Genomic DNA, 27,674 nt, shown 5'->3' on the forward strand with positions numbered 1-27,674 from the left:
ACCTCTCTTTCCTTTTGGCTTAAAAGCATTATCCGATTGGCTTATGAGACTGCCGGACGGCAGCCTCCTGAAAGAATCACAGCTCACTCCACTAGGGCTGTGGCTTCCACATGGGCCTTCAAGAACGAGGCTTCTGTTGACCAGATATGTAAGGCAGCGACTTGGTCTTCTCTGCACACTTTTGCCAAATTTTACAAATTTGATACTTTTGCTTCTTCGGAGGCTGTTTTTGGGAGAAAGGTTTTGCAAGCCGTGGTGCCTTCCGTTTAGGTGACCTGATTTGCTTCCTCCCTTCATCCGTGTCCTAAAGCTTTGGTATTGGTTCCCACAAGTAAGGATGACGCCGTGGACCGGACACACCAATGTTGGAGAAAACAGAATTTATGCTTACCTGATAAATTACTTTCTCCAACGGTGTGTCCGGCCCACGGCCCGCCCTGGTTTTTTTAATCAGGTCTGATGAATTATTTTCTCTAACTACAGTCACCACGGTATCATATGGTTTCTCCTATGCATATTTCCTCCTGTCCGTCGGTCGAATGACTGGGGTAGGCGGAGCCTAGGAGGGATCATGTGACCAGCTTTGCTGGGACTCTTTGCCATTTCCTGTTGGGGAAGAGAATATCCCACAAGTAAGGATGACGCCGTGGACCGGACACACCGTTGGAGAAAGTAATTTATCAGGTAAGCATAAATTCTGTTTTTCTTCGGTGGTCTCTGCCTGACTAATATGTGTAGGGATATAAGTCAGTTTAAAAGAATATTTTAGGCCGACCAAATAAAGTTGTCAACAGGAGATTTCTTCCTGCTAGCAATCTATTATTTGCTATGTCATCTATGGTCTGACTTATTTCCAGACACTATTATTAGTTGTATAATTCTAGGACCAACTTATATTGGATCACCTGTCAATTAAATCAGCATACAAAATAAGTTATACGGACTGTGAGGTCATATAGCCCAAAAGTTATGAGAGTAATAGAGAGATTCACAGTTAAGCAATGAATAATAAATTACATTTCACAAAACAAAAGAGTGAATAACATTTTTAACCTTTAACAATGGTTATTAGGAATGCAAATATATTGAACAAGACTGAATAGATGAAGTGAGAGAGGATCTCTCACCAGGTTGATAAGTAAAACAATTCAATTTAAGGTGGTAGGATAGTTAACCTGAAGGGGAGAAAGCTTTTACACAGATGTGTTATTTTGCAAAAGGTTGGGAGTTCTATTGCTCCCTTGCCTTCCAACCTCGATTAACTTCCACACCTAGGGGGAATAATATCCTCTTGGAGTAAACAGCGTCAGGAGGTTTTTACTGACACACCTTCAGAAGATGTATCCTCTATAGATTTATGACAAAGCTTGTGACATCACGATCAATAAGGGGTTAGACACAACTGAAAAATAAAAAGTGAGGTCATAGGATTTTTAAATACAAAGTATACATACAGTCACCAGAGGCCAATTTCTACAATGTTAAATATTTAGCTGATGGTACAAATTTCTCAGCTATCAGTTCATCTGTGCCCTGGTTACAAGATATAGAATTGCGTGCTGGGTGTACAGTTAGCAAGAGATCTAATGTCGCAATTCAACCGAGCCCTCCACTTAAATTAGAGAGGTCAAACCTGTGATAAATGAGTAAAAAAAGAAGTTTGTAGGTCTAGGGCTAGTATAAACACCTACGGCTCTCTCCAAGAAGGGTGCCTAGCCAACCTTAAAACAGCAAATACAATGTTTCGCTTAATTTTTTTAAATAATACATAGTAAATTAAACGAAGTTAAAAAAACATGGATCCATGTACACATAAATACAATAAACACAATGTAAAAGATTAAAATATAGATTAATAAGAACAAACCATATATGGTGCCAGGTCGGATGATTAAATAACCATATCTGATACAGCTGTGTAGATGATTATAGATAATACCAATTGGTGACCAAAAATAAAAATGAAATGGTTATGTCCCAAATGTATTAAAATATATGTCCAAAAAATAAAGCAGTCCAGTGAAAGTGTCCAAAAAATATATATGATGCTGAAAAATACAATAAAAAATACAATAAAAAGTTGTTGTGAAGAGTGTTATATCCTAAGTGGTTATAATGTTCAATGGTGTGCTGAAAATCCTTGTGATGTTGACTCCAATGATGAAAAAACCAATTGTAATCCAATACAAAAATCAAAAAGTGTCAAATGGGTGAAAAAATGTGAATTATAAAAATGAGAAAACAAAAAAGAAAAACACAAAGTTAAATTGTGAATTCTGTGATAAAGAATGTGTGAACAGGAGGTGATTCCTGAGTGATATCTTGCTTAAAATCCCATAATAGTGCAATAAAAAAAAACTATAAAAAAGAATAATAAAAAACCTGTGGAAAGAAATACAAACAATACTAAGGACAATAAGAAAAATACTTGCTTAGAGTATCAGAAATAATCTCACCATTTATATGTCGACGCGTTTCGGCCTGATAACAGGCCTTTTTCAAGACCATTTCATTTTTATTTTTGGTCACCAATTGGTATTGTCTATAATCATCTACACAGCTGTATCAGATATGGTTATTTAATCATCCGACCTGGCACCATATATGGTTTGTTCTTATTAATCTATTTTTTAAATCTTTTACATTGTGTTTATTGTATTTATGTATGCATGGATCCATGTTTTTTTAACTTTGTTTAATTTACTATGTATTATTAAAAAAATTTAAGTGACTTAATCCGATTTACCTCTGCCCTTTGGTGCTCACTCCTATACCTACATTGTATTTCCTGTGATAAATGAGCCTTTGTGTGTATTTGGCAATATGTATCCCATGAAAAAAATCATACAGTTCTTTGGTCTCCTATTTCAGCAATATATAAATTGCAGATTTAGGGTAAGCAGTTTTTTCAATCTGAGTGTCTTTATCAGAGAAGGAATAACTCCTCCAGGTATTTGCTTACCTTCTTGCAGAATTAACGCACAGCTCGGAACCTGCTACTGTTCCACGGCTTTGAAGGGATTTCTGCTTAACCTCCATCTCTTTCTCTGCCCAGATTTTACTACCGTGGCCGGCAGCCCTGAGCCCTCTGGTTCTGTAAGCACAGAGGGAGCAGCTGGTGCTATCTAGGGAGAAGTGCGCTATGTCTTTACCAGCAAAAGTATGCAACAGCAGTGGCCCAGGGAAACCCTAAACTCCTCTCACACAGCATCCGCGGGAGAGGATGGAGTTTAACCAGTGTTCACCTCTTGGATGCAAGAATCCTCAGGGCACGGAGTGCTACCACACAAGAAAAAGTAGCCGAGTAGGATCGACTCCGTAAGTCAGACTCCCTTGCCTGAGTACCAGGGAAGATGGGACACGCCTCCCGGAGCCGCCGCCTCTGATCTCAGGGTCTCAGTGCACAGGAGTGTCTCCAGCAACGGAAGGTGTGTGGCTCAAGTTTCTCGCCCGCACAAGCAACTGCGCCTCCAAGGGAGTTCCTGACTCTATACCTCCGGCACTCCGACTACAGGGATTCTACCGGTATGTTGCTTCTTGGTGAATGTTCCGCCTGGGGTGACGACTGTAACCTGGATTGACTTCCTCCAGCTGTTAGCGTCTGTGTCCCTGAAGGTCAGGCTTATGCTCTGCTATGCAGGAGTCAGTTTGCTTTTTATCAGTACAAGTCCTCTGTATATAAAGCCCTTGAAGAGTTTACACAACGCTGCTGAGAGAGACCTTGTTAGTTGCCGCTTTTAGGATAGCAAGCATAAGCTTAGATGTCTCTGCAGGCTCTGCCATAGGGGGGCATAAAACACTGTCCTCCTCTCTCGCAGCACCGGTGGGAGGGTTTATCTGACCCCTTTTTTTTTTAAGGACTGACAGTGTGTCAAAAACAGTGGATTGAAGTTCCACTGTTGTGGATCCGGTAGCGTTGTAACAGGCTGCCTCAGTAGCGACCCTGAGTCTCAGGGCAAGGCGCTGGAGAACTCCGCCAACAGCTTTCAGACAGGAGAGCTCAACCTGCGCTTAGGCTCCTCCTCCAGATCCCAGCCTCAGGGCATGTCTGGGCATGCAATTTTAAACAACTTTCCAATTTACTTTTATCATCAAATTTGCTTTGTTCTTTTGGTATTCTTTGTTGAAAGCTAAACCTAGGTAGGCTAATATGCTAATTTACAAGGTAATCACAGATGTATAGTGTTTTGATATAACAGTGTTGGTTATGCAAAACTGGGGAATGTTTAATAATTGTCAAAATTACCACATACACACATATATACAGTATATATATATATATATATATATATATATATATATAATTTTTTTTATTTATTTTTCCCTTTGCATTTCTTTGACCCACTTGATCATTAGAACAAGAAAATAGCCAATTTAAAACAGGAAGTAAACTAGATCCCATCTAATGGCTAAACCCCAATCAGGGGACATACATATATTCATGCAGAGTCAAAACAACATCTCTGGACTAAAGAAAAATACTACATAATTCATAATTCTAGGAATGAAGAGCCAAAAAAAAAAAATGCACAAAGAACAAATCTTTCAAACAAGGATGTTCTACAAGCAGAATAAAACCATCATGTTGCAAAAAGGAGCCACCTAGCACATTTTTGCCATGATATATTGACCAAAGTTAAAAAATAAATCAGATGCCCATAGCCAAGGATATCTTAGCCAATAGAGCTAAATAACAATTTTGCTTTGTCTAATTTAATTTCCTGTATAACTGGAAGGATGTGAAACAAATGGAAGAAACATGGAAGTCAGAGGAATTTTAGTGAACACTTTACTGTATAAACATCAGGGAGATGAATCAAGGACTTTTTGTGAATGTTGTTATTAATATACTGCATGAGCTTAGAGGAGAACAAACTGACTCATCAACCTCTGTCTGATAACTGTGCATGAGGGCCCTTATTATTTATCACTAAATCCTTCTTTTTTTTTTTTAAACCCCAGAAAAATAAAGTTTGGTTTGTTTTGACTTCAGTTCATTGGTCTGCTGCCACCATACAATTGCTGATTGCTAAATGATGGAACACTGATATCCACAATATATATTCATGCTCTCTACATAATCCATCTCACCTCCAGCATTAGAGGACTTTGAGTGTCTCCTTGAATCAGATACTGCAGCATGATTCTCTGAGAGGACTTTCACTAGTGCATTAAGAAGAAAAGCCAGAACAACTGCTATGGGCTCCAATGTATTTAACTGGGGACAGAGACTTGCCCATTTTAATAATCTGAATCTGTAGAGTTGCTCTACATCACAACAGGGTGGAATGTGTTGTCCATGGGGCTTCTATAATTAATCTTCCATCAGGATAATGTATGGAATGGGAACACAGAGTCCTTTTCACAGGTAAGTTTTTTGATGGGGTCAATTTGAATAAAGCCTGAAAATGTACCTTTAACATAAAAATGTTAGCATTAGGGAATCTCTGATTTTAAAAGCATAATGCATCTCTGGATCATCCGGAGGAGTAAAAAATTACAGAAGAGTAGTGAGAATATGATCCTGAATTTCTGTTTTATAATCCTGTAGAAGACAGATTTACCTACCGGATCACTTAGAAATTATGAAATCTAATCACTATTCAAATATGTTAGTCCTCAATGTCAAATTGCAAATATTTACTTAGAGCCAGCATTTGAAAACCCAGTGTCTCAACCAAGGCACCTTTTGGCAACATTTGCTGGTGGGATTACCTTTGATATTAAAGCTTCATCAAGTTTGCAGTAGCTTCCGCTAAAAAAAAAAAAACAGAACACACATAGTAGTTGCAATCACTATGGCCGGTGACAGGTTGTTAGTTCAAAGGAAACCTTTGCCCCACCATCCAAATGTATACATTCAGGGCTCAATGGTATTAAGCAGTGGATCCCATTTTTGAGCCCTTGCGGTGCAGCCAGCTCTGTCATGGAATCCTGTTCCTGCAATGGGAAAAGCATTGGTCATCTGACGGCTGCTTCTCTCTGCCATCTCTGAGTTCGCAGAGATACCTTGAAGATGTTCGTTCAGGGTGATTGAAAGACCATCGGGCATTGTTGCGCAAGCAAGTGCTTATACAGTGGTACATAGGGCAGCGTACATATGGGCAGTGCATGGGGCCCCAGAATAAGAATTGTCAGAAGGTAAAACACCAGTTTTAGTAAAAAGACTTGTGTAAATTTGTTGTGAAGTTAACCCTAAAACCTGTCCAATCATGTTTTTTACAATTTTGATCCTACTATGCAGCCTTCCACTATTGTTGTGCAGGGATGAAGATATTCTGGGCTCATGGCTTCAATAAAGAAAATAAGGAAGCAATCTCAGCAAATCACCAGAGAACAACATTTTACTGCCTCCTAAGCCCAAAACAGAATACTTATTAGATTTAGACTGAACATCCTGGCAATACAGAATTTTAGCTGGCTTCAAGCTAAGTTTAGTGCTGCTCTGAATGTACCCAAAGCGCAACAATGCAGGACCTAACACACATAAGCTGTAATGGATTACTGCATATCATTTTTGCATTAGTGAGCCTAAATAACTATTAGCTTAAAGGGACACTAAAGTCAAAATTAAACTTTCATGATTCAGATACAGCATGTTATCCTAAACAACTTTCAAATTTACTTCTATTATCAAATTTGCTTTGCTTCCTTGATATCCTTTGTTAAGAGAAAAGCTGGGTAGGCGGATAGGAGCTAAAGAGCATTCACATATCTTTGGTGTTTTATGTATAACATTGCCATAAACATTGTTGCAAGCACTGCTGGAAGATGGCCAGACATGTGCACGTTCCTGAGTTCATCTAGGTTTACATTTTAATAGAGGATACCAAGAGAACTAAGCAAAATAGATAACAGAAGTAAAGTGCAAATTTGTTTAAAATGTCATGCTCTGTCCAATCCACTTAACTTTAAATTTTGACTCAACTGTCCCTTTAACCTGCAAAAATAACCAACACAAAAGTCCTGCTCTGGAACTGCAGACCGTAGCATACCAGCCAGATGCGGTCGATTGAACTGTCTCATTATTATGGAGGTTCTCTTTCGCAGCCTTAAATTATTCATAAGTAAATATTTTAATAGGATCCTATTGAGATAAATATCTGCCTTTATATCACAGGGTATGTCAAACATGTAATACTTTAACATATGTCTCCAAATACTCTCTATCAGATGAAGGTGACATATTAAGAAGCATTAAAGTGATGGTAAATCCAAGCCAGGGGCGTATTATGGCCTAGGCCAACAAGGCCGGTGCCTGGGGAGGCAGATTTTGGAGGGGCAGCACATCTTTCGTAACCTCTCTCTAAAAGCCAGCACACAGTACAGTGAGCGATAAAGTGCAGGCTTTTACAGAGAAGACAAGGCACGTGCGCTGATTAAGGTCGCTCTTCACAGACAGTGGTCCTTTAAACCGTTGCTTCATTTAGAGCCGCCGGCATTTTTGCAGTGGAAGCGTTCTTGATGAGAAACTTGCCCGGGGATATGCTTACAAGGTGAGGCTGGAGGAGAAGACTTTATGATGATATGCCTGCCTGAAAGAATAATAATGCTGTATAAGTCACTTTTTAAGTGTTAACTGCTATAGTGCAAACAATAATAACTATTCCCCGCTCTTGGTACTGATGCTGAGTACGTACTCCCCTCCTAACGAACTCTGCAACTGGAGCAGAGAAAAATGCTGCTGCACTGTAAAATGGATGTCACTTACTGAAGAGATAAGAACTAGTGCGCAACTCTCCAGCATGGTTGGAACACGTTAACGCTCGTGTTGCCAGAATGAGTCATGCTGCACAACCAAGACCAGTAATAAAGTAAAATTGTAAAAACCTTTAAAAGTAATAAAAAAGTTATGGCACTGTATATTTGTCCCCGTATAACCTGTCCCTCTAAATAACACATTTATCCCCTTAAAGTGAGTTTGTACATGTGCACAAACATCTGGTATACAGGCTATAATATACATGAACCATATACCTACTATTAGCATGTCGGCTATATGAGTGTACATACTTACCTGACAGACAGCCGCTCCACTAAGCTTACCCAGCTTTAGCTTTTCTGCCTTCCGTAGAGAGCCCATTCAGTACTGTATAACAGCAGCAGAGGATATTCCATAGGAGTAAGACAACAAGGAAAAAAAGGAGGCGTCAAAAGCACCAGTCCCCAAGACACTTTTGGCAGGCTCTTGACAAAAAAAAACCCACAATAGAATTAATGTATTTAGCTTTAGTACTCCTCTATACCATTTTCTTATCTTTGCTTTCCAATAGTTTTAGTGAGTTCCCAAGGAAGTGGGAGGGACTAAAAGCTCTTGGTGTTGGTTATCTTTACCTCCTCCTGGTGGACAGGTGTTGAAGCGCAAATGTAAGGACTTGTGGACTCTCACCACCTGGAGAGAAAAAAACTTTTTTTTTCCAGTTAACTTAAACGTACAATAAATTTAATTTCAAATTTACAATTCTGATACAGAGTGCAATTTTAACCAATTTTACAAGTTACCTCTTTGCCAAATTTGCTTTGTTCTCTTGGGAAGGTGACATTAGGAAACATGTGGAGGTGGCCTACTGGCTCTTGTGCCTGGGGCCATGACAGGAGGGGCAGGTCACAGTCGGGTTATGGGTGGGACAGCATCCTGGCCCGAGCTGGGGCCATCCCTGAAAACTGGGACCTTTGCCCTGGCTGAGAAGCTGCAGGTGGGAAGCGAGCAAGACCCATTACAAAAGGGTTTGTTAGAGTTGGGAGGTCTAATATACTAATTTGTAAAGGTGCAGTTTCAGGAATTGAGTTTCTGTCTGGGGTGAGGTAAATAAAAATTAAAATAAAATATATATATGATCTGAACATATGATTTGTGTAAGCAACTCACAAAAACATTGAAACTTAATGTTTTAGATTGCACTTCTTGCATTTAAACATTATTTGGATGGGAGGGATACATTTGTTGTTTTTCTCCCTTCACTCTCTACAGTTCCAGTATTATTCTACCGACCTTATTTTCTATTGCTCAGAAACCTGTCTCAGGATTCAGGAAGTGGAGATAATATCGCGCATGCCACAGGATGCTTTTAGCACACATTATCCTGTCTGGTTGTCAGTGCGTACAATATTTCAGAGATCTCTTTAATTACATGCAGATAGCCGCTTTCAGCATTAATATAAAAGAGTTAAGCTGATTTTTCCAGCACTAAAATTTCTGTTGATTGCTGTCTACCTATCCAAGGAAATATAAAAGTGATTTAGTCTCTAAAGAGATCAGGCTGCAATCAACAACCCATTTACTGCCACTACTTATTCAAGAAAACTCATTGAAGCAGATTGTGTGATTTAGCAGAAGATGCGTAAGGAATGTATTTTAAGATATTCGACCTCTATCAAAATGATGTTTTTATTGTTTATATGTAAAAGTTCAAACTTCAATAAAGGTCATTTAAGCCCAGTTGCATATACTGCAATCAAATAAAAAATACTCTAATACTAAGCTAATTTACAGTAATAATCTGAAAATGTGTTTCTGTTAGCTTCATGTGTAGCTGTAAAAAACCAACAACAACAAAAACAAGTTTTTAAAAGTGTATCTTAATCTCAATATTAAAGCAAGGCAGCAAATCAGGGACGGGTATTTTAATAATCACATAATGTTACATGCTTTACAAACAATTCTCCTCTTTCCTATAAATGTAACTTTTTAATACAACTATTTACCTCTCCATTTTATCAGGTTTTTATACTGATTTCTTCAATTTAATTTGTAAGCCTTGATTTTTATTCTATATCCTCTTCTCACTGCTCTTTTCCCTTGTTTTACCACAAGGTGGCAGCACGTTAAAGGATTATTTTATAGGCGCAAATTGTCATTAGTCATATATTAGAGTAACACTGCACTGCTTTACATAGCCATAAACTAATTTTGTCAATGAATGATTTAAAACGCTTTCAAATGCACTAACAAATCCACACAATCTACAAACAAAGGACCCCATAACCATGGCTGGCAACATCACATTGTCAGAAAATAAATTAGAATGAGACTTTATTCCTATGCTCACGGAATTGGCAGTCATTTTCCAGGCAGACTATTCACAATGCTGGGCCCATTCAGATTCTCTCCCTTAAAATACCTTGACCTTCGTTCTACTACATGTGCCACTCACCAGGAATATTGGATAACATGCTTCCCTATCCAGTATGCCCAACAAGTGCATAACATATGCACAAAACACAAGCCGCTTAGCTACCTATTAAAAAAAAAACAAGGTGGCAGCAGATTACCCACAATGCACAGAGGGGCTCTAATTTAATTTTTTAAGAAAAAAAAAATCATACCATTAATCATTTCCTTGTTTGGACACACACTCATCACTGGTCCTAGTTTGAGACTTAATGCGTAGGGCAGGGGCAGCAAATTGCTCTGAGTTTATGTGCCCAGATTGGTGGTGGCGAAAAAAAAATATATATCACATCACTTTTTTTTTTTAACATAATGTTGTACTAAGATAGGTTCTTTCTGTGTTTGAGCAGTATCCCCAATTGGAGCTGCAGACTGGTCTAATGTAATTGTTAAAGACCAATTAAAGTTGGCGGCAGTACTAGTTGAGGTCAAACATTTATTGCTTTCTGCAGTGTTCTTAAAATATTTGAACATAAGTCACTTCAATAATATTCCAAAGTCAAAAGGCTGTGCCTTATTGCAGCAACGTTAAAACAATGAAAGCATTACAGACAGGTGAAAAAGAGTCAAGGAAATAGAAGACAAAAGTGAAAAGACACAGATTAAATCTAACATGTATTATCTGTTGCTTAATGCTGAAGGGATGGAAATTAGAGCAGGGATGACTAACTGTTCTGGGGACTCCAGACCAATATAAACTAGAAAGTCTTCAAAATAAGCACTATTAAAATGGTGCATTATCTTAAAAAGACTTGCGAGGAAAGACCTTAAGAGGTAATGAGCATTTTTTTTTTTCATAAAGAGAGTAATACCCCAAAAAAGGAATCATGATTTTTAAAAAGGGACAGTCTAGTTTAAATTAAACTTTCCGGATTTAGATAGGGCATTTACTATTTTACACAACTTTCCAATTTACTTTTATAGTCAAATTTGCTTTGTTCTCTTTGTATTCTTTGTTGAAAGATAAACCTGGGTAGGATCAAATGCTAATTTATAAGCTCAGTGCATTAAGACAGTTTTTCACAGTCACCAATAGCTCATGTGTACCATATAGATATGGTTGTGCTTGTGCTCACTCCTGTGAAGTTATTTATGAGTCAGTACTGACTGGGTAAAAGTCTGTCATACTTACTTTCATTGGTTAAAGTATATAAAGATTTCTGTCGGATATGTATCTGCCGAGATTATATATACTGGCACCACACTAATACATGCATTAGCATACCAACAGCCACAAAATAAAGAATGTGCAGAAATGTACTGCTTTGCCTAAACTACTTACAAGCCACAGTAAATTATATGGGTATAACCTCAAAAGTGGAGAAAAAAGTATGAAAAATTAAGAAAACAAAGTATATATGATAGCACTAAGATGCAAACACATAAAGCCCCAGTTTATAAAGACCAACATGCATAATACTGTGCTTGCCTACTAGACAAAGTGTCGGAGAACCAGTCTTGAGACTAAGGGTAACTATGGATCTTGTCAAAAAGGTATAGCAGGAAATGTAGAAGCATCTACCGTATTGCCAAACATTTCCTGGAAACTATCTGGGAAAGTGACATTAGGAACCTTTGCTTTGTTCTCTTGTTATTCTTTTAGACAAAAATTCTGGAGTAGACTGTCCCTTTAAATGATATCTTCAGGAGGAATTTGCGCAAGCACTTCTTAAAGAAAAAAGTTGTTTCATGAATTAGGATGGCCTAAGAATTAAAAAGGGACAATATTTTTCTGAATAAGAATGTGATTTAAAAAAAAAAGAAAAAATTTGCTTAACAGATAAATTCCTTTTCTTCCTGTCATTCATAACTGTTGGGAATATCAATACCTGGCCACTAGGAGAAGGCAAAGACACCCTAGCCAAAGGCTATAAATATCCCTCCCACTCCCCCCCCCCCCCAGTCATTCAGCCGAGGGAGCGAGGAAAAACAGGAGAAAGGGTATAGAGGTGCCAGAAGACAAAAATAACAGGGAAGCCGCCTAAAAATAAGACTGGCGGGGTTGTGGACTCTCCCTGCCAGGAAGGAAAGGAATTTATCTATTAAGCAAAAATGTTGTTCTCCTTCCCAAGGCAGGGAGAGTCCATGACTTCATGCATAAAACTGTTGGGAACCAATACCTAAGCTCCAGAGGACACTAATGAATAAACGGGAGGGCAAAAAAAATAAAGGGAGGCTGACCCTAAACTGAGGGCACCACAGCCTGTAACACCTTTCTCCCAAAGGCTGCTTCAGCAGAAGCAAAAACATTGAATTTGTAAAACTTTGAAAAGGTATGTAAGGAGGACCAGGTAGCCGCCTTACAAATCTGATCCATAGAGGCTTCATTCTTAAAAGTCCAGGAGGAAGTGACAGCCCTAGTAGAAGTATCAGGTAAGCATAATTTATGATTTCCATCTTAATAGGAGGAGAGTCCACTGCTTCATTCATTACTTGTGGGAACAAATACCCAAGCTGTAGAAGACACTGAATGAAAAAAACAGGGCACCACAGCCTGCAGAACCTCTCTTCCAAAAGCTGCTTCCACCGAAGGAAAAACATCAAATTTGTTAAATGTTGCAAAAGTATGTAGAGAGGATCAAGTAGCCGCCTTACAAATCTGCTCCATAGAAGCCTCGTTCTTAAAGGCCCAAGAAGAGGCCACAGCTCTAGTTGAATGAGCTGTAATCCTCAGAGGAGGCTTATGTCCCGCTGTTTCAATGGGAAATGGAGGACACTCCTCAGCCAAAAAGATAAGGAAGCCAAAGAGGCCCTCTGACCCCCACGCTTCCCGTAAAGAGAACAAACAGAGAAAGAAGTTTGTCTAGATTCCTACGTGGTCTGAAGATAGGATTTCAAGGCACAAACCACATCCAGAATTACGTTGAAAGAAACCACAATCTCTTGATTGATGTTGCGAATTGACACAACCTTAGGAAGAAAACTTAACTTGGTTCGCAGAACAGCCTTATCAGCATGGAAAGCCAGATAAGGAGGGACGCATTGCAAGGCAGTAATCACAGATACTCTGTGCGCAGAAGCAATAGCCCATAGAAAATGAACCTTCCAAGACAATAATTTAAATGTCTACTTCATGCATAGGCTTCAACGGAGCCTGTGCAAAACCTAAAGAACAATATTTAAACTCCAAGGAGGAGCAAACGATCTAAACACAGGTCTGAAGCAATAGATCTAAACACAGGTCTGATCCTAGCAGAGCCTTAAAAAGTGACTGCACATTAGGAAGCTCAGCAAACCTCTTGTGGACTTGCAGAAATCCCTTCTCCAGTTCATCCTGGAGAACTGAATAAGCAGGTCCTTCACACCTTATGATAGATGCGACGAGCAACCAGCTACGAGCTTGAATGAGAGTAAAAATAACACTATCAGAAACCCTCTCTTGGCTAGGACTAAGCGTTCAATCTCCACGCAGTCAGCCTCAGAGATCTAGACATACAGTAAATGAACAGAGATACCTTCGTCAGAAGATCCCTGCGACAAGGTAACTTCCACGGAGGAGATAACATCTCCACTAGTCCGCGAACCATATCCATCTCGCGGCCAAGACGGAACAATCAGTATCACTGACGCCTGCTTGATTCGAGCCACTACACTAGGAAGTAGTGGCAACGGCCGTAAAATATAAATTAGATTAAACCTCCAAGGCCCCGCTAATGCATCTGTTAGCTCCACTTGAGAATCCCTGTACCTCGACCCACATCTGGGTAACTTCGTAATGAGAAGTCATAAGATCTTTCTCTTGAAAATTTCCGCAAACACTCGGGATGGAAATACCTATCCCCTGGATTTAAGTATTGTCTGCTGAGGAAATCAACTTCCCAGTTGTCCACACCCGGAATGTGGATCGCTGACAGCGAACAAATGTGGGTCTCCACCCACTCCAGAATCCGAGATACTTCCCTCATAGCTAGGGAGCTTCTTGTGTACCCCTGATGGTTGATGTAAGCCACCAACGATATATTGTCTGACTGGAATCTGATAAACTGGGACGAACCCAGCAGAGGCCAAGCCTTCAGAGCATTGTATATTGCCTGAAGATCCAAAATGTGATCGGGAAGGAGCTTTTCCTCCTGAGTCCATAGATCCTGTGCCATCCTGGCACCCCAAACAGCTCCCCATCCTGACAGACTCGCAACAGTAGTTACAATTGCCCAGGATGGTCTTGAGACGGATATCCCATGGGACAAGTGATCCAAACAAAAACACCAGAGAGCGATTCTCTCGATCTGTTGTCCAGAGAAATCTGTTGAGACAGATCAGAATGATCGCCGTTCCACTGCTTCAGCATGCACATTTGCAACAGTCTGAGGTGAAACCTGACAAAGGAAATGATGTCCATGCTGGTTACCATGAGACCAATCACCTCCATACACCGAGCCACAGATGGCCTTAAGGAGGTCTGGATGGCAAGACATGTTGAAGCTAGCCTGCAATGTCTCTAGTCTGATAGAAGAATTCTCATGTCTATGGAGACTAATATAGTACCCGGGAATTCTACCCTGGTACTTGATACAAGAGAACTCTCTCTTGATTTATCTTCCATCCATGGGATCGAAGTAAACAGAGGAGAGATTCCGAATGGTCCACTCTCCGAAAAACTTCTTGGAGAATGCTTTGTTGGCCAGGAATCAAACCCGGGTCAACTAATTGGAAGGCAGTTATGCTCATTACTATACCAGCTAGACCAAACAGAAGATCAATAAACTGGAAGTGCTGGTCCAGGAAAACTAACCCTAGGAACTGGAAGTGGTCCTTGAGTATTGGTACATGAAGGAAGCATCCTTCAGATCTATTGTGGTCATGAACTGCAATTCTCGAATGAGGGGGAAGAATGGACCTATTGTCTCCCTCTTGAACAAGGGGACATTTAAAAACTTGTTTAAGCACTTCAGGTCCAAATCGGAGAGAAAGATCCCTCTTTCTTTGGAACCATGAAAAGGTTTGATTAGTAACCCAAACCTCTCACTGCGATAGGCACCGGGACAATAACTCCTAAGAGGACAGATCCCGTACACACACCAGAAAGTCTTCCCTCCTTTCTGGTCAGGAAGACAGGAGAGAGAAGGAACTGCCCTTGGGTTGCTGAGACTTGAAACCTATCTTGTGACCCTGAGCTATGACCTCCAGGACCCATGGATCCTGCACATCCCTGAACCAAGCGACTGAAAAGAGCAACAGTTTGCCCCCTACACAATCCAGAAGAGGACCAGGGCCTGCCCGTTCATGCTGACTTAGACTTAGCGGGCTTCTTGCTTGGATTTATTCCAGGACTGAGCCGGCTTCCAAGAGCTCTTGGTTTGCTCAGGCTTAGCGGAGGACTGCTGACATAGGCTTTATCAAAACGAAAATAACGAAATTGTCCCTTAGACTCATTCATATTCTCTTGCGGTAGAAAGGCACCCTTGCCCCCTGTGACCGTGGGGATAATTAAGTCCAAGCCTGGACCAAACAAAATCATTCCCTTAAAGTGGAGGGAAAGAATTCTAGACTTAGAAGTCATATCCGCAGACCATGACTTCATCCAGAGCCCGATGGGCCTGAACAGAAAAGGCTGAAGCCTTAGCATTTAGGCTAATAATCTGCCTAACAGCATCACAGATAAAAGAATTAGCAACCCTCAAGGCCGTAAATCTTTCCTGAGTAACGTTGAGGGGACCTCTCCACCCCTATCAATCCTATAAGGAGTCACACCAGAAGGTAGTTTCTCCGGTTGAAACAAATATCCCGTATGTTGAAAACAACTTTCTTAACAGAGTTTCCATCCTTTATCCATGGGCTCTTAAAACAAAGAGCTATCCTCAAATGGGATAGTAATATGTTTTGCAAGGGTGAAGATAGCGCCATCCCTTTTAGGGACGGAACCTCACAACTCCATTGAGAGTCCAGGACCGGGAACGATTTGCTAAAGGGAGAAGAGAGTAACAATTCAGTCCTATTCATTCTTAATAATGTTCGCCATCTAACAGGAGCAGGGAAAAATAAGGTACCACCCTGTCCTCAAACTCTATCCAATTTAGCAATTAAAGGGTCCTCAGGCAATTTGGCCTCTGGAACCACTGAATTCGCCAAAAAACTTCCTTTAGAAGAAAGCGCAAATTCCTAAAACTAAAGTCTGGTTCCTCCGCAGCCGGAGGTTTAGAGGCAGCAGACTCCAACCCAGAATGTTCATACTCTGAAGTCTCAGAAAGAACTTAATCTTCTGATAACCCTATCAGTTAAATCCAATAAATTATCTGATGTACTCTGGGAAGGAGTGCAATATGTAACCTTTTGCTTGCACTTAGAAGGTGAGGTAAAGCATTAAAGGCTGCAGACACCACCGTCTGAGCTGCGCAGTAACGTATGGTGAAAAATGTCCCCCTCCAGATGGAGGATCAGCATGCTACGGGAAACTGCATGTGTAGAGAGATAAGCATGTAGGGTACGCACCTCGCTGGATGACAACTCGGCTCTGTGGTATCAAACATGTTTGATATCACATTATCAAGGCATATGGAACATAATTGAGGGGGTGGTACTAAGGCCTCCTCACATTATAAACCGGAATTACTCTTTAGGAATAGAAGGCGTGCCCTCTAAATAACAGAATCCTCCCTCGCTAGTGCAATAACCGGAGAACCATACAAATACTTCTTTCTGATAGACACCCGGTCAGGAAATGGGAAAGAATCACATGGTGTACAATGCTGGACTACCCCTGCTATGAGAAAAAGCGCATCAAGCATGTAAGCTGCATGGCTCTCAAAGTGAAAGTGAAACCTGTATATTTCATAACAGCCTATGAGCCCATAACAACTCACACATAAAAGCAGCATAAAATCAAACATATAAGATTATTCCCCCCTGTTCAATAATCCCACTCAGGAGATATTAACCCTTGATTCCATACAGATAAAAGGAGTCACACTGTGACCCTGTCTTCTAGCGTTATCATACATGTATAAAAAAATGAAACAATCTTATCAGAATCTATGCTGTGGAACAGGAACACGACCTTTCAAGTGTGACAGGTTAGTAGCATTGCTCCTGACATGGACTTGAGAGCAGAAAGCAGGCAGCGAAACTCGTCAACGCTGATTTCTTATGGAGCTGTTAATCTGAGTTGGTATGGTTTTGCAGAGACAATACTCCCTGCATCTCCGGACTCTATTTTTCACCAATGCTCTCACTGAGAGGCTGACAGGACTACTTAAAACTCCAGTCCCATTGCGAAGAGTACTACACTCCATAAGAGACTACTCCGAATCTTCCGAAACTTCTCTGCCAACCTCCTGTGAAAAAAGGCAAAGCATGACTGGGGGATGAGGGGAGTGGGGGAGGTATTTAAGCCTTTGGCTGGGGTGTCTTTGCCTCCTCCTGGTGGCCAGGTTCTTAATTCCCACAAGCAATGAAGCAGTGGACTCTCCTCCCATTAAGATGGAAACCTAACTTAGTACGTAATACTGCCTTATCTGCATGAAACACTAGGTAAGGGGGGTCACATCGTAAAGCAGAAATCTCAGAGACTCTGAAGCAATAGCCCACAAAAACAAAACCTTCCAGGACAAAAGCTTGAGATCAACGGAATGCATGGGCTCAAACGGAGCATGTTGTAAAACATTAAGAACAAGGTTGAGGCTCCAAGGAGGAGTAACATTTCTAAATACTGGCCTGATTCTGACCAGAGCCTTAACAAAAGTTTGAACATCCGGGAGATTAGCCAATCTCCTATGTAGCAAGATCGATAGGGCCAATATTTGACCCTTCAAAGAACTAGCGGATAATACCTTGTCCAATCCATCTTGGAGAAAGGATAAAATAACAGAAACCTTCACCTTGTGCCAAGGAACACCACGTTCTTCGCACCAATGAAGATACGTCCGCCAAGCCTTATGGTAAATGTGCCTGGTGACAGGCTTTCTAGCCTGGATCAAGGTATTTATGACATTATCAGTAAAACCTCTCTTGGCCAAAACTAGGCATTCAAGAGCCATGCAGTCAAACATAGAAAGTCTAGATTCTGATGTAGAAACGGACCCTGCATTAGAAGGTCATTCCGGTAAGGTAATCTCCAGGGAGGGGAGGAGGATATCCTTACTAGATCTGCAAATCAGGTCCTAGATGGCGATAAAGGAGCTATTAGGATTACTCTGGCCTGCTCCTGTTTGATTCGAGCCACTACACAAGGAAGGAGGACCCAAGGAGAAAAAAGATATGAGTCTGAACCTTCAAAGGAACCACTAATACATCTACCAACTCTGCTTGAGGATCTCTCTACCTCGATCCGTACCTTGGTATTGAGACAAGAGGCCATGAGATCCATCTCCGGCATCCCCCATCTGAGGGTTATTTCTAAAAACAGCTTGGGTGCAGGGACCATTCACCTAGGTGAAAGGACACTCTGCAGAGGAAGTTGCTTCCCAGATCTCCACCTCTGGAATGGGGATCGCTGAGAGACAGCAGTTGTGGGTCTCTGCCCATTGGAGAATTTGAGACACTTCGTTCATCGCTAAGGAACTTCTTGTTCCTCCCTGATGGTTGATGTAAGCGACCAAGGTAATATTGTCCAATTGAAATCTGATATACCGGGAAGAACTGAGCTGGGGCGAAGCCCTCAGAGCATTCAGAATCGCCCGGAGCTCTATAATATTTATCGGAAGAGAAGATTCTTCTTATGACTAGGTCCCCTGTGCCATCCTGGGACCCGAGAATGCTCCCCAGCCTGAAAGGCTGGCCTCCTTGGTCACAATCTCTCAGGACAGTCTCAAGAAGCACATTCCTAGGGACAGGTGACCCTGACATAGCCACCAAGAGAAAGATACTCTCAACTGGCTGTCTAGGACAATCTGCTGAGATAGGTTCAAGTGATCTCTGTTTCCATTGTCTCAGCATGCATAGTTGTAGAGGTCTGAGATGAAAATGAGCAAAATGAATAATGTCTATGGAAGACATAATTAGACCGATCACCTCCAAACATTGAGCGACCGATGGATTTGAGGTGGATTGGAGGGAAAAGCAAGCCGAAGCTAGCTTTCAAAGTCTCTGATCTGTCAGAAAGATCCTCATGTAAACTGAGTCGATGATGGTACCCAGAAAAATCACCCTGGAAGAGGGGACCAGAGAACTCTTCTCGATATTTATCTTCCATCCATGAGTCTGAAGGAGACTCAGTAGTGAGTCCAAATGATCTCTTGCCAAAAGTTGGAGCCTGAACCAAGATATCATCCAGGTAAGGCATCATGGCAATATCCTGAGATCTGGCCATGGCTAGAAGAGCACCCAGAACCTTTGTGAATATTCTGGGAGCAGTAGTTAAGCCAAATGGAAGTGCTATGAACTGGAAGTGTTGGTATAGAAAGGCAAACCTCAGGAACTGGAAGTGGTCTTTGTGAATCGGAACGTGAAGGTATGCATCCTTTAGGTCTATCGTAGTCATAAACGGTCCCTCCTGAATAAAGGGAAAAATTGACCTAATAATTTCCATCTTGAAGGATGGACCCTGAGAAAATTGTTAAACATAAATCTTCCTCCAGGAAGATGCTATTTGAATCCTATCCTGTATCCCTGGGACACCACGTCTAACACCCAAGGATCCTGAACATCATGTTCCCAGACTCCTGAGAAAAGAGACAATCTGCCCCCTACCTGATCCGATCCCGGAATGGGTGCCGTCCCTTTATGCCATCTTGTTCTCTGCGGGCTTCTTGGTCTGCTTGGATTTGTTCCAAGACTGGGGAGGCTCACAAGTACCCTTAGACTGTTCGGGCTTGGAGGCAGACTGGGTCCACTTGGTCTTGTCAGATCAAAAGGAATGAAAAGTAACTGACTGGCGACCCTTGAATCTCACTTTCTTTTCCTGGGGGAAGAAGGAACCCTTTCCTCCAGTAACCGTGGAAATAATTGAATCCAGTCCAGGACCAAATAAGGAAAGAAGCCTGGATTTTGAAACAATGTCGGCTGACCAGGATTTTAACCAGAGGGCCCTGTGAGCTAGAACTGCAAAACCTGAGGCTTTGGCATTCAGGAGAACAATTTGCATATTAGCATCACAGATAAAAGGAATTATCTATTCTTAGAGCCTTGATCCAGTCCTGAATCTCCTCGAAAGAGGACTCAACCTCAATTAGTTCAGACAGGGAGTCACACCAATAAGTGGCTGCACCAGCCACAGCGGCCACCGGCGGTTGAAAAAACAAAATGTATGCTTACCTGATAAATGTATTTCTTTCTAGACATGGTGAGTCCACAGAATCATAAATTACTGTTGGGAATATCAGTCCTGGCCAGCAGGAGGCAGCAAAGAGCACCACAGCAAAGCTGTTAAGTATAACTACCCTTCCCACAATCCCCAGTAATTCGACCGAAGGAAAAGGAGAGAAAGGAAATAAAACAAGGTGTAGAGGTGCCTGAGGTTTATATAAAAAAGCGGTCTGAAAATAAGGGTGGGCCGTGGACTCATCGTGTCTAGAAATAAATTTATCAGGTAAGCATAAATTTTGATTTCTTTCTTAAGACACGATGAGTCCACGGAATCATCGATTACTGTTGGGAATCAATACCCAAGCTAGAGGATACCAATGATTAGGGAGGGACAAGACAGGTAACCTAAACAGAAGGCACCACTGCTTGAAGCACCTTTGTCCCAAAAGAAGCCTCAGCCGAGGCAAAAGTATCAAATTTATAAAATTTAGAAAAAAAGTGTGCAAAGAAGACCAATTCACAGCCTTGCAAACCTGTTCTACAGAGCCCTCATTCTTGAAGGCCCAAGAAGAAAAAACAGCCCTAGTGGAATGAGCTGTGATTTTCTCAGGGGGCTGCTGTCCAGCAGTCTCATATGCCAAACGAATGATACTTCTCAACCAGAGAGAAAGAGAAATGGCCGTAGCTTTCTGACCTTTGCGTTTAACAGAAAAACCAACAAACAATGCAGACTGACGAAAATCCTTAGTCGCCTGCAAATAAAATTTAAGAGCACACACAACATCAAGGTTGTGTAACAAACGTTCCCTATGAGAAGAAGGATTAGGACAGAGAGAAGGAACAACAATTTCCTGATTAATATTTCTGTCCGAAACAACCTTAGGAAGAAAACCAAACCTGGTACGAAGAACTGCCTTATCTGCATGAAATATGAGATAAGGAGAATCACACTGCAAAGCTGAGAGTTCAGAAAACCTCCAAGCAGAAGAGATAGCAGTAAGAAACAAAAACTTCCAAGATAACTTAATATTTATGGAATGCTTTGGCTAAAACTGAGCCTGTTGCAAAACTTTAAGAACAAGATTAAGGCTCCAAGGTGGAGCAACAGATTTAAACACAGGCCTGATTCTGACCAAGGCCAGACAAAAGGATTGCACATCTGTCATGTCCTCCAGACGCTTGAGCAACAAAATAGATAGTGCAGAGATCTGACCCTTCAGGGTACTGACAGACAAACCCTTCTCCAGGCCTTCCTGGAGAAAAGACAAAATTCTTGGGATCCTAACCCTACTCCAAGAATATACATTAGACTCACACCAATAAAGATATTTATGCCATATCTAATGGTAAATCCTTCTAGTGACAGGCTTATGAGTCTGAATCATGGTCTCAAAAACCGACTCGGAAAACCCACGCTTAGCTAAAATCAAGTGTTCAATCTCCAAGCAGTCAGATTCAGAGAAGCGAGATTTGGATGAAGAAAGGGACTCTGAAGTACCCTCCTCAGAGGAAGTCCCCATGGAGGTAAAGGAGACATTTCCACTAGATCTGCATACCAGATCCTCCAAGGATACGCAGGAGTTATTAGAATCACCAATGCTCTCTCCTGCTTGATCCGAGCAATGACTCGTGGAAGGAGAGTCAACCTGAAGTTCCAAGAAACTGCCAGAGCATCTATCAGAAAGGCCTGAGGATCTCTCAACCTTGAACCGTAATTTGGGAGCTTGGTGTTCTGACGAGAAGCCATCAGATCCAATTCCGGTAACCCCCATTTGGTTGTTAACCTGGAGAACACTTCTGAATGTAAGCCACTGAGGTTATGTTGTCTGACTGAAACCTGATAAACCGGAGTAAGGCCAGTTGAGGCCAAGCCATCAAGGCATTGAAGATCACTCTCAATTCCAATATGTTTATGGGGAGAGCAGATTCCTCCTGAAACCAAAGTCCCTGCGCCTTCAACGAGTCCCAGACTACTCCCCAACCCATCAGGCTGGTGTCCGTTGTCACAATTACCCATGAGGGTCTCTGAAAGCATGTCCCCTTGGACAGATGTTCTTGAGACAGCCACCACAGCAGAGTGTCTCTTGTTGATTGATCCAGAACTATTCTCTGAGATAGGTCTGCATAATCCCCGTTCCATTGACCGAGCATGCATAGCTGTAGGGCTCTCAAATGGAATCGAGCAAAGGGAACTATGTCCATGGATGCCACCAGCAAACCAATTACCTCTATACAATGGGACACTGATGGTCGTACAGCAGACTGCAGAGATAGGCAAGCAGAAAGAATCTTTGCTCTTCTGACCTCCATCAGAAATATTTTCATTGATAGGGAGTCTATAATGGTTCCTAAGAAGACCACCCTTGTAGCCAGAATAAGAGCTTTTCTCCAAATTCACCTTCCATCTGTGGGAACGAAGAAAAGACAACAAGATCTCTGTATGAGATTTTGCTAGTTGAAAAGATGGCATCTGAACCAGAATGTTGTCCAGATAAGGTGCCAATTCAATTCCCCGGGACCGAATTACTGCCAACAAAGCACTCAGGACCTTTGAGAAAATTCTCAGAGCTGTGGCGAGGCCAAATGGAAGTGCTACAAAATTGAAAGTTTTTGTCCAGATAGGCAAATCTCAGAAATTTGTGATGATCCCTGTGAATGGGAACATGAAGGTACACAACCTTCAGGTCTATGATCGTCATGAATTGAACGGATAGTCTCCATCTTGAAGGATGGCACTCTGAGAAATTTATTGAGGAACTTTAGATCTAGAATAGGCCTGAAAGTTCCCACTTTTTTGTGCACCACAAACAGGTTGGAGTAGAACCCGAGACCCTGTTCCTGTATTGCAACTGGAACTGTCACTCCCAAGAGGGAAAGATCCTGAACACATTTCAAGAACGCCTTTCTTTTTATCTGGTCTATAGATACTCTTGAGAGGTAGAACCTGCCCCTGAGAGGAAAGGTCTTGAACTCTAACCCTGGGATACTATGTCCACAGCCCATGGGTCTGGGACATCTCGTTCACAATCTTGAGAGAACAGAGAGTCTGCCCCTCACTTGATCCGATCCCGGATCAGGGGCAAACCCTTCATGCTGACTTAGATTCAGCTGCAGGTTTCTTAGATTGCTTCTCCTTGTTCCAAGACTGACTGGGCTTCCAAGAAGGCTTGGACTGATCCTGCTTGGTAGAGGAGGGGGAAGACTTAGTTCTAAAGTTACAAAAGGAACGAAAATTACTCTGACGTCCATTCGATTTGTTTTTCTTGTCTTGAGGCAAAAAGAATCCTTTACCACCCGTGATATCGGAAATAATTTCTGCCAACCCTGGCCCAAACAAGGTCTTTCCCTTGTAAGGAATCGCCAAAAGCTTAGATTTAAAAGAAACATCTGACCAAGATTTAAGTCATAGCGCTCTATGCGCTAAAATTGCAAAGCCAGATATTTTGGCTCCCAACTTAATGACCTGCAAAGAGGTGTCAGTGATAAAGGAACTGGCTAACTCAAGAGCCTTTATCCTATCCTGTATCTCCTTCAAAGGAGTCTCAGCTTGGAGGGACTTGGACAAAGCGTCAAACCAATAGGCTGCCGCACTTGTTACTGTAGCCATACACACCGCCGGTTGCCATTGCTGAATATACTTCTTTAAGAAAGCCTCCAGCTTTTTATCCATAGGGTCCTTGAAAGAGCAACTATCCTCTATAGGAACAGTACTCTTCTTGGCGAGTGTAGAAATCGCCCCTTCCACCTTGGGGACCATCTGCCATGACTCCTTGATGGAGTCAGCCACCGGGAACATTTTCCTAAAGACTGGAGAGGGAGAAAAGGGAATTCCTGGTCTCTCACATTAACGGGCAAAAATCTCCGTAGCACGGTCTGGCACTGGAAACACCTCCCCAGAGGAGGGAACATCAAAGCATTTAATTTGCTATATTTCTTAGGGTTGACAACGACAGGAGTATCGGAGTCGTCCAAAGTAGCCAAAACCTCCTTTAATAAAACACGAAGGTGTTCAAGAATCACCTCCTCCTTGCACTGAAGGCAAAGAGAATGACTGGGGATTGAGGGAATGGAAGTGATACGTAACAGCTTTGCTGTGGTGCTCTTTGCCTCCTCCTTCTGAACAGGAGTGATATTCCCAACAGTAATTGATGATTCAGTGGACTCACCTAAATAAAAGTAAAGGGACTTACCCCTCAGGAATAGTGCTATGGAGCACACACACAGCTGCTCAAAGGTATGACAGACTTCTCCTCCTCTGACAGGGATCTGAGTGGGGAAAAGGATAAGCAGTGTAACTCATCTACACTGATTTCCTAGGGGTAGTTAGATACTCATCCATATGTCTTATAGAGAACGTTCCCTAACGGATAAGGGTCTAACCTTCACCACTACTCTCACTAAGAGATTTATAGGGCTACTCCAATACCCCAGTCCTCTCTTGAAGGGAAAATACCCATTAAAGGACTATCTTCTTTCTTCTGTAAATGAATCCAAAATGTAAGAAGTCATCAGTAACATTAAATGAACCAAAATCAATCCCTAGAATTTGTCAAATGTAATGAGATTATATATATATATATATATATATATATATATATATATATATATATATATATATATATATATATATATATATATATAGTATACACATACATACACACACACACACACCTCTATAAACTGGTATGACAATATGAATGCTCAAAAGTTTGGCTCATGTGCAAAGCAGCAGATATACTGGACAAAAGATCATGTTCTCATATAATGTTCTAGACATTATATAAAGATTAATATTTAAAACTATTTCCCTTTTCTGCATAATATAATGAAACAATTTAGCTCTGTCCAATTCAACATAAAGGGGTTCATCACAATCTACCTTTAATTTGTGTCATGTTAGCATCTGCTGATGAGAACTTTTCAATGTCAACATGACCACAATCTGACATTTTCCACTGTTTAATCTGAACCAGTTTGTCATTATTGTTTTTTTGGAACATCGCCCCATACTTAACATGGGAAAGCCATGCTAAAGGTGATCATAAGCCAAACAATGATACTTGATTTACGTGGGGCAACTACACTTTTAGAATTAAGCAGCTAAAAGTGGTCTGACATCAATTCATTGTCAGTAATAACAATATCCCCCTGGGTAATAAATAGTCAGGGCCTTATGACAAAAACATATGTATTTGTATTTAAACATCTATAAATATTTATAGATTGATATAGTTGTTAACACATATATACAAATACATATGAATGCTTCCTCAATTATAAATACATATATGATGATATATAGCCAAACACAGTAAATATATATGTTTAAGTGAAGATAATACTAACATGGGAATGTTTTTAAAGGTAATGTACAGAGATTGATTTGAGAGTATGTGCATATACACGTGAACAGCATATGTAACAGACTCTTTGTACGTACAGATATATCTTTGTTTACACAATGTTGAACATTAATGATATGCCTACGTATATTCATGCACTTTTATAATAGTTCTCCTTCCCCCATGAGCAGGATGAGGACTGGTGTCAGGGCTGAGTTTGTGGTGGAGGGTGAGATCAAGCTCTGGTCACTCTTCTTTAAGCCCTATCAGGTGACAGTCACCTGATTGATATGGACATCCCTTCTTCACTTTGAACCAGGTCAAGGATTACCACAGAAGAGGACCCACTTGTTGTTCAATAGAGAGTGGGAGCATCAAGTGGTGATTTGAGACCAAAACAGGCAGTGACTGACAAAGGTAAATGTTACATATGTTACGTTAATTCCCAATTATTAAATCAAATTTCTCATCTTAAAATGGATAGGAAACACTGGTCAGTGTCATATGGCATGGTAAATGATATACTAGTGTTACATAATTTGAACAATTATATAATTATTTATGGAGCCCCTATTTTACAACTCCACAAACACCTGAAAGTACATGTTAGGCTTTACCACCACCTATCAGGGCCTTACTGACCTGATCAGGGTTGATCTTTATTTTATTATAATTTAGACAAATTTAGTTTTGGATAACAAAATGATTGTAGCTGCCAAATGCATGAACAAATCCAGATTGTCTTCTGCAATTAAAGCAAGCGGTGGAGGGGGAATGGGGTACGTTTTGCCATTGATAAAAAATTGCAGCATTTTATTCCAAAGAAAGTCACAATCATCTATTATTTTCACATACTGCAAGACTGCATAAAAATCTACAAAAAAAAAGGTGTTTAACGATCTGTTAAGAAGCTTTCATATTCTAAATGTAACCATGAATATTATTTAATACATCTCACTTTTAGTTCTATTTACTCACTATTTGTCTAGTGCATTCACATGAATAAAGCATCTAGTGTCTTTGGCCAAAATCTTAACCTAATATGTGGCATAGCTTTTATGTATAGCAATGGTCTACCATGTTACGTAAGGGTAGATTTCCTGATACAATGTGTTTATTTATGTGTATGATGGTGAATAAGAATACACTTCATATGATCAGTACATAGGCACATGTGCAATCATCATACATGTTTTTTCAGCACAAGGTTAAAGAGGGGTCCTCTCTGGTTCCGGTTGTTGAGGCAGATAAGTAATAATTGCTTATGATGCTTATGGCAAATAGTTATGATGTGCTTTGTTATTTATATTTCCTCCACTAAAGCCTCCTCTAAAATACACAAAAAAGTCAAAATGTTTAAAATAGTTTTCTTTGTAAATTTAAACTTGTCATCTGCCATGGGAGGACCCTCCAAAGAGTGCAGTAACCTTACCTTATAAGCGTTTTCAAAATGTCTAATGGCTGCGTCCCTCATTCTCTCCTTTTTTATATTGTTTATAGTGATTGACAAAAAATAACTAATCAACCAAAGACTGAACATAATCATGCCCTGAGTGGTTCTCCCGATCCTGCATTGCTGAAGTCCAGGACAAAGCCAAATCAGACTAGGATTCAGCTCTCATCAGTTCTCATTTGTAGCTGGATCTCAGCTAAGGGTTATAGAAGAGGACCAGAATGGTGGAGGTGAAGGAGGTCATCCAAGGGGTAGAGGCATTGTAATAATACATTTTTTAAAAAAAAGAATAATAAAAAAAAAAAGTATAGCCAGGTTAAATGATACTTCCTTATTGCAAAGGTGAAATCTCTATAGTGGTACTGTGTGTGAAAACCAAAGATAATATAAATAATAAATCTATATTATGCCTGATATTGGTACTTATGATAATCAAGCATGGTGAATCAAGTGTAATAACAGTCATGTGCTAACACAAACAAAGGCTTAGAAGATTCTTTACACACATTTAATAAAACAAAGTGGACAA

The 27,674-nt window shown here is 40.8% G+C and overlaps 1 protein-coding gene across 4 annotated transcripts in view; it reads right to left on the reverse strand.

Annotated features, from left to right (window-relative positions):
* Nucleotides 1-27,674, reverse strand: part of JAKMIP1 (janus kinase and microtubule interacting protein 1) — a 441,501-nt gene that overhangs the window by 278,066 nt on the left and 135,761 nt on the right. The gene's annotated exons all lie outside the window — the stretch shown is intronic.

Source organism: Bombina bombina, chromosome 2 (genome assembly GCF_027579735.1).
Source record: "Bombina bombina isolate aBomBom1 chromosome 2, aBomBom1.pri, whole genome shotgun sequence".
NCBI lineage: Eukaryota > Metazoa > Chordata > Amphibia > Anura > Bombinatoridae > Bombina > Bombina bombina.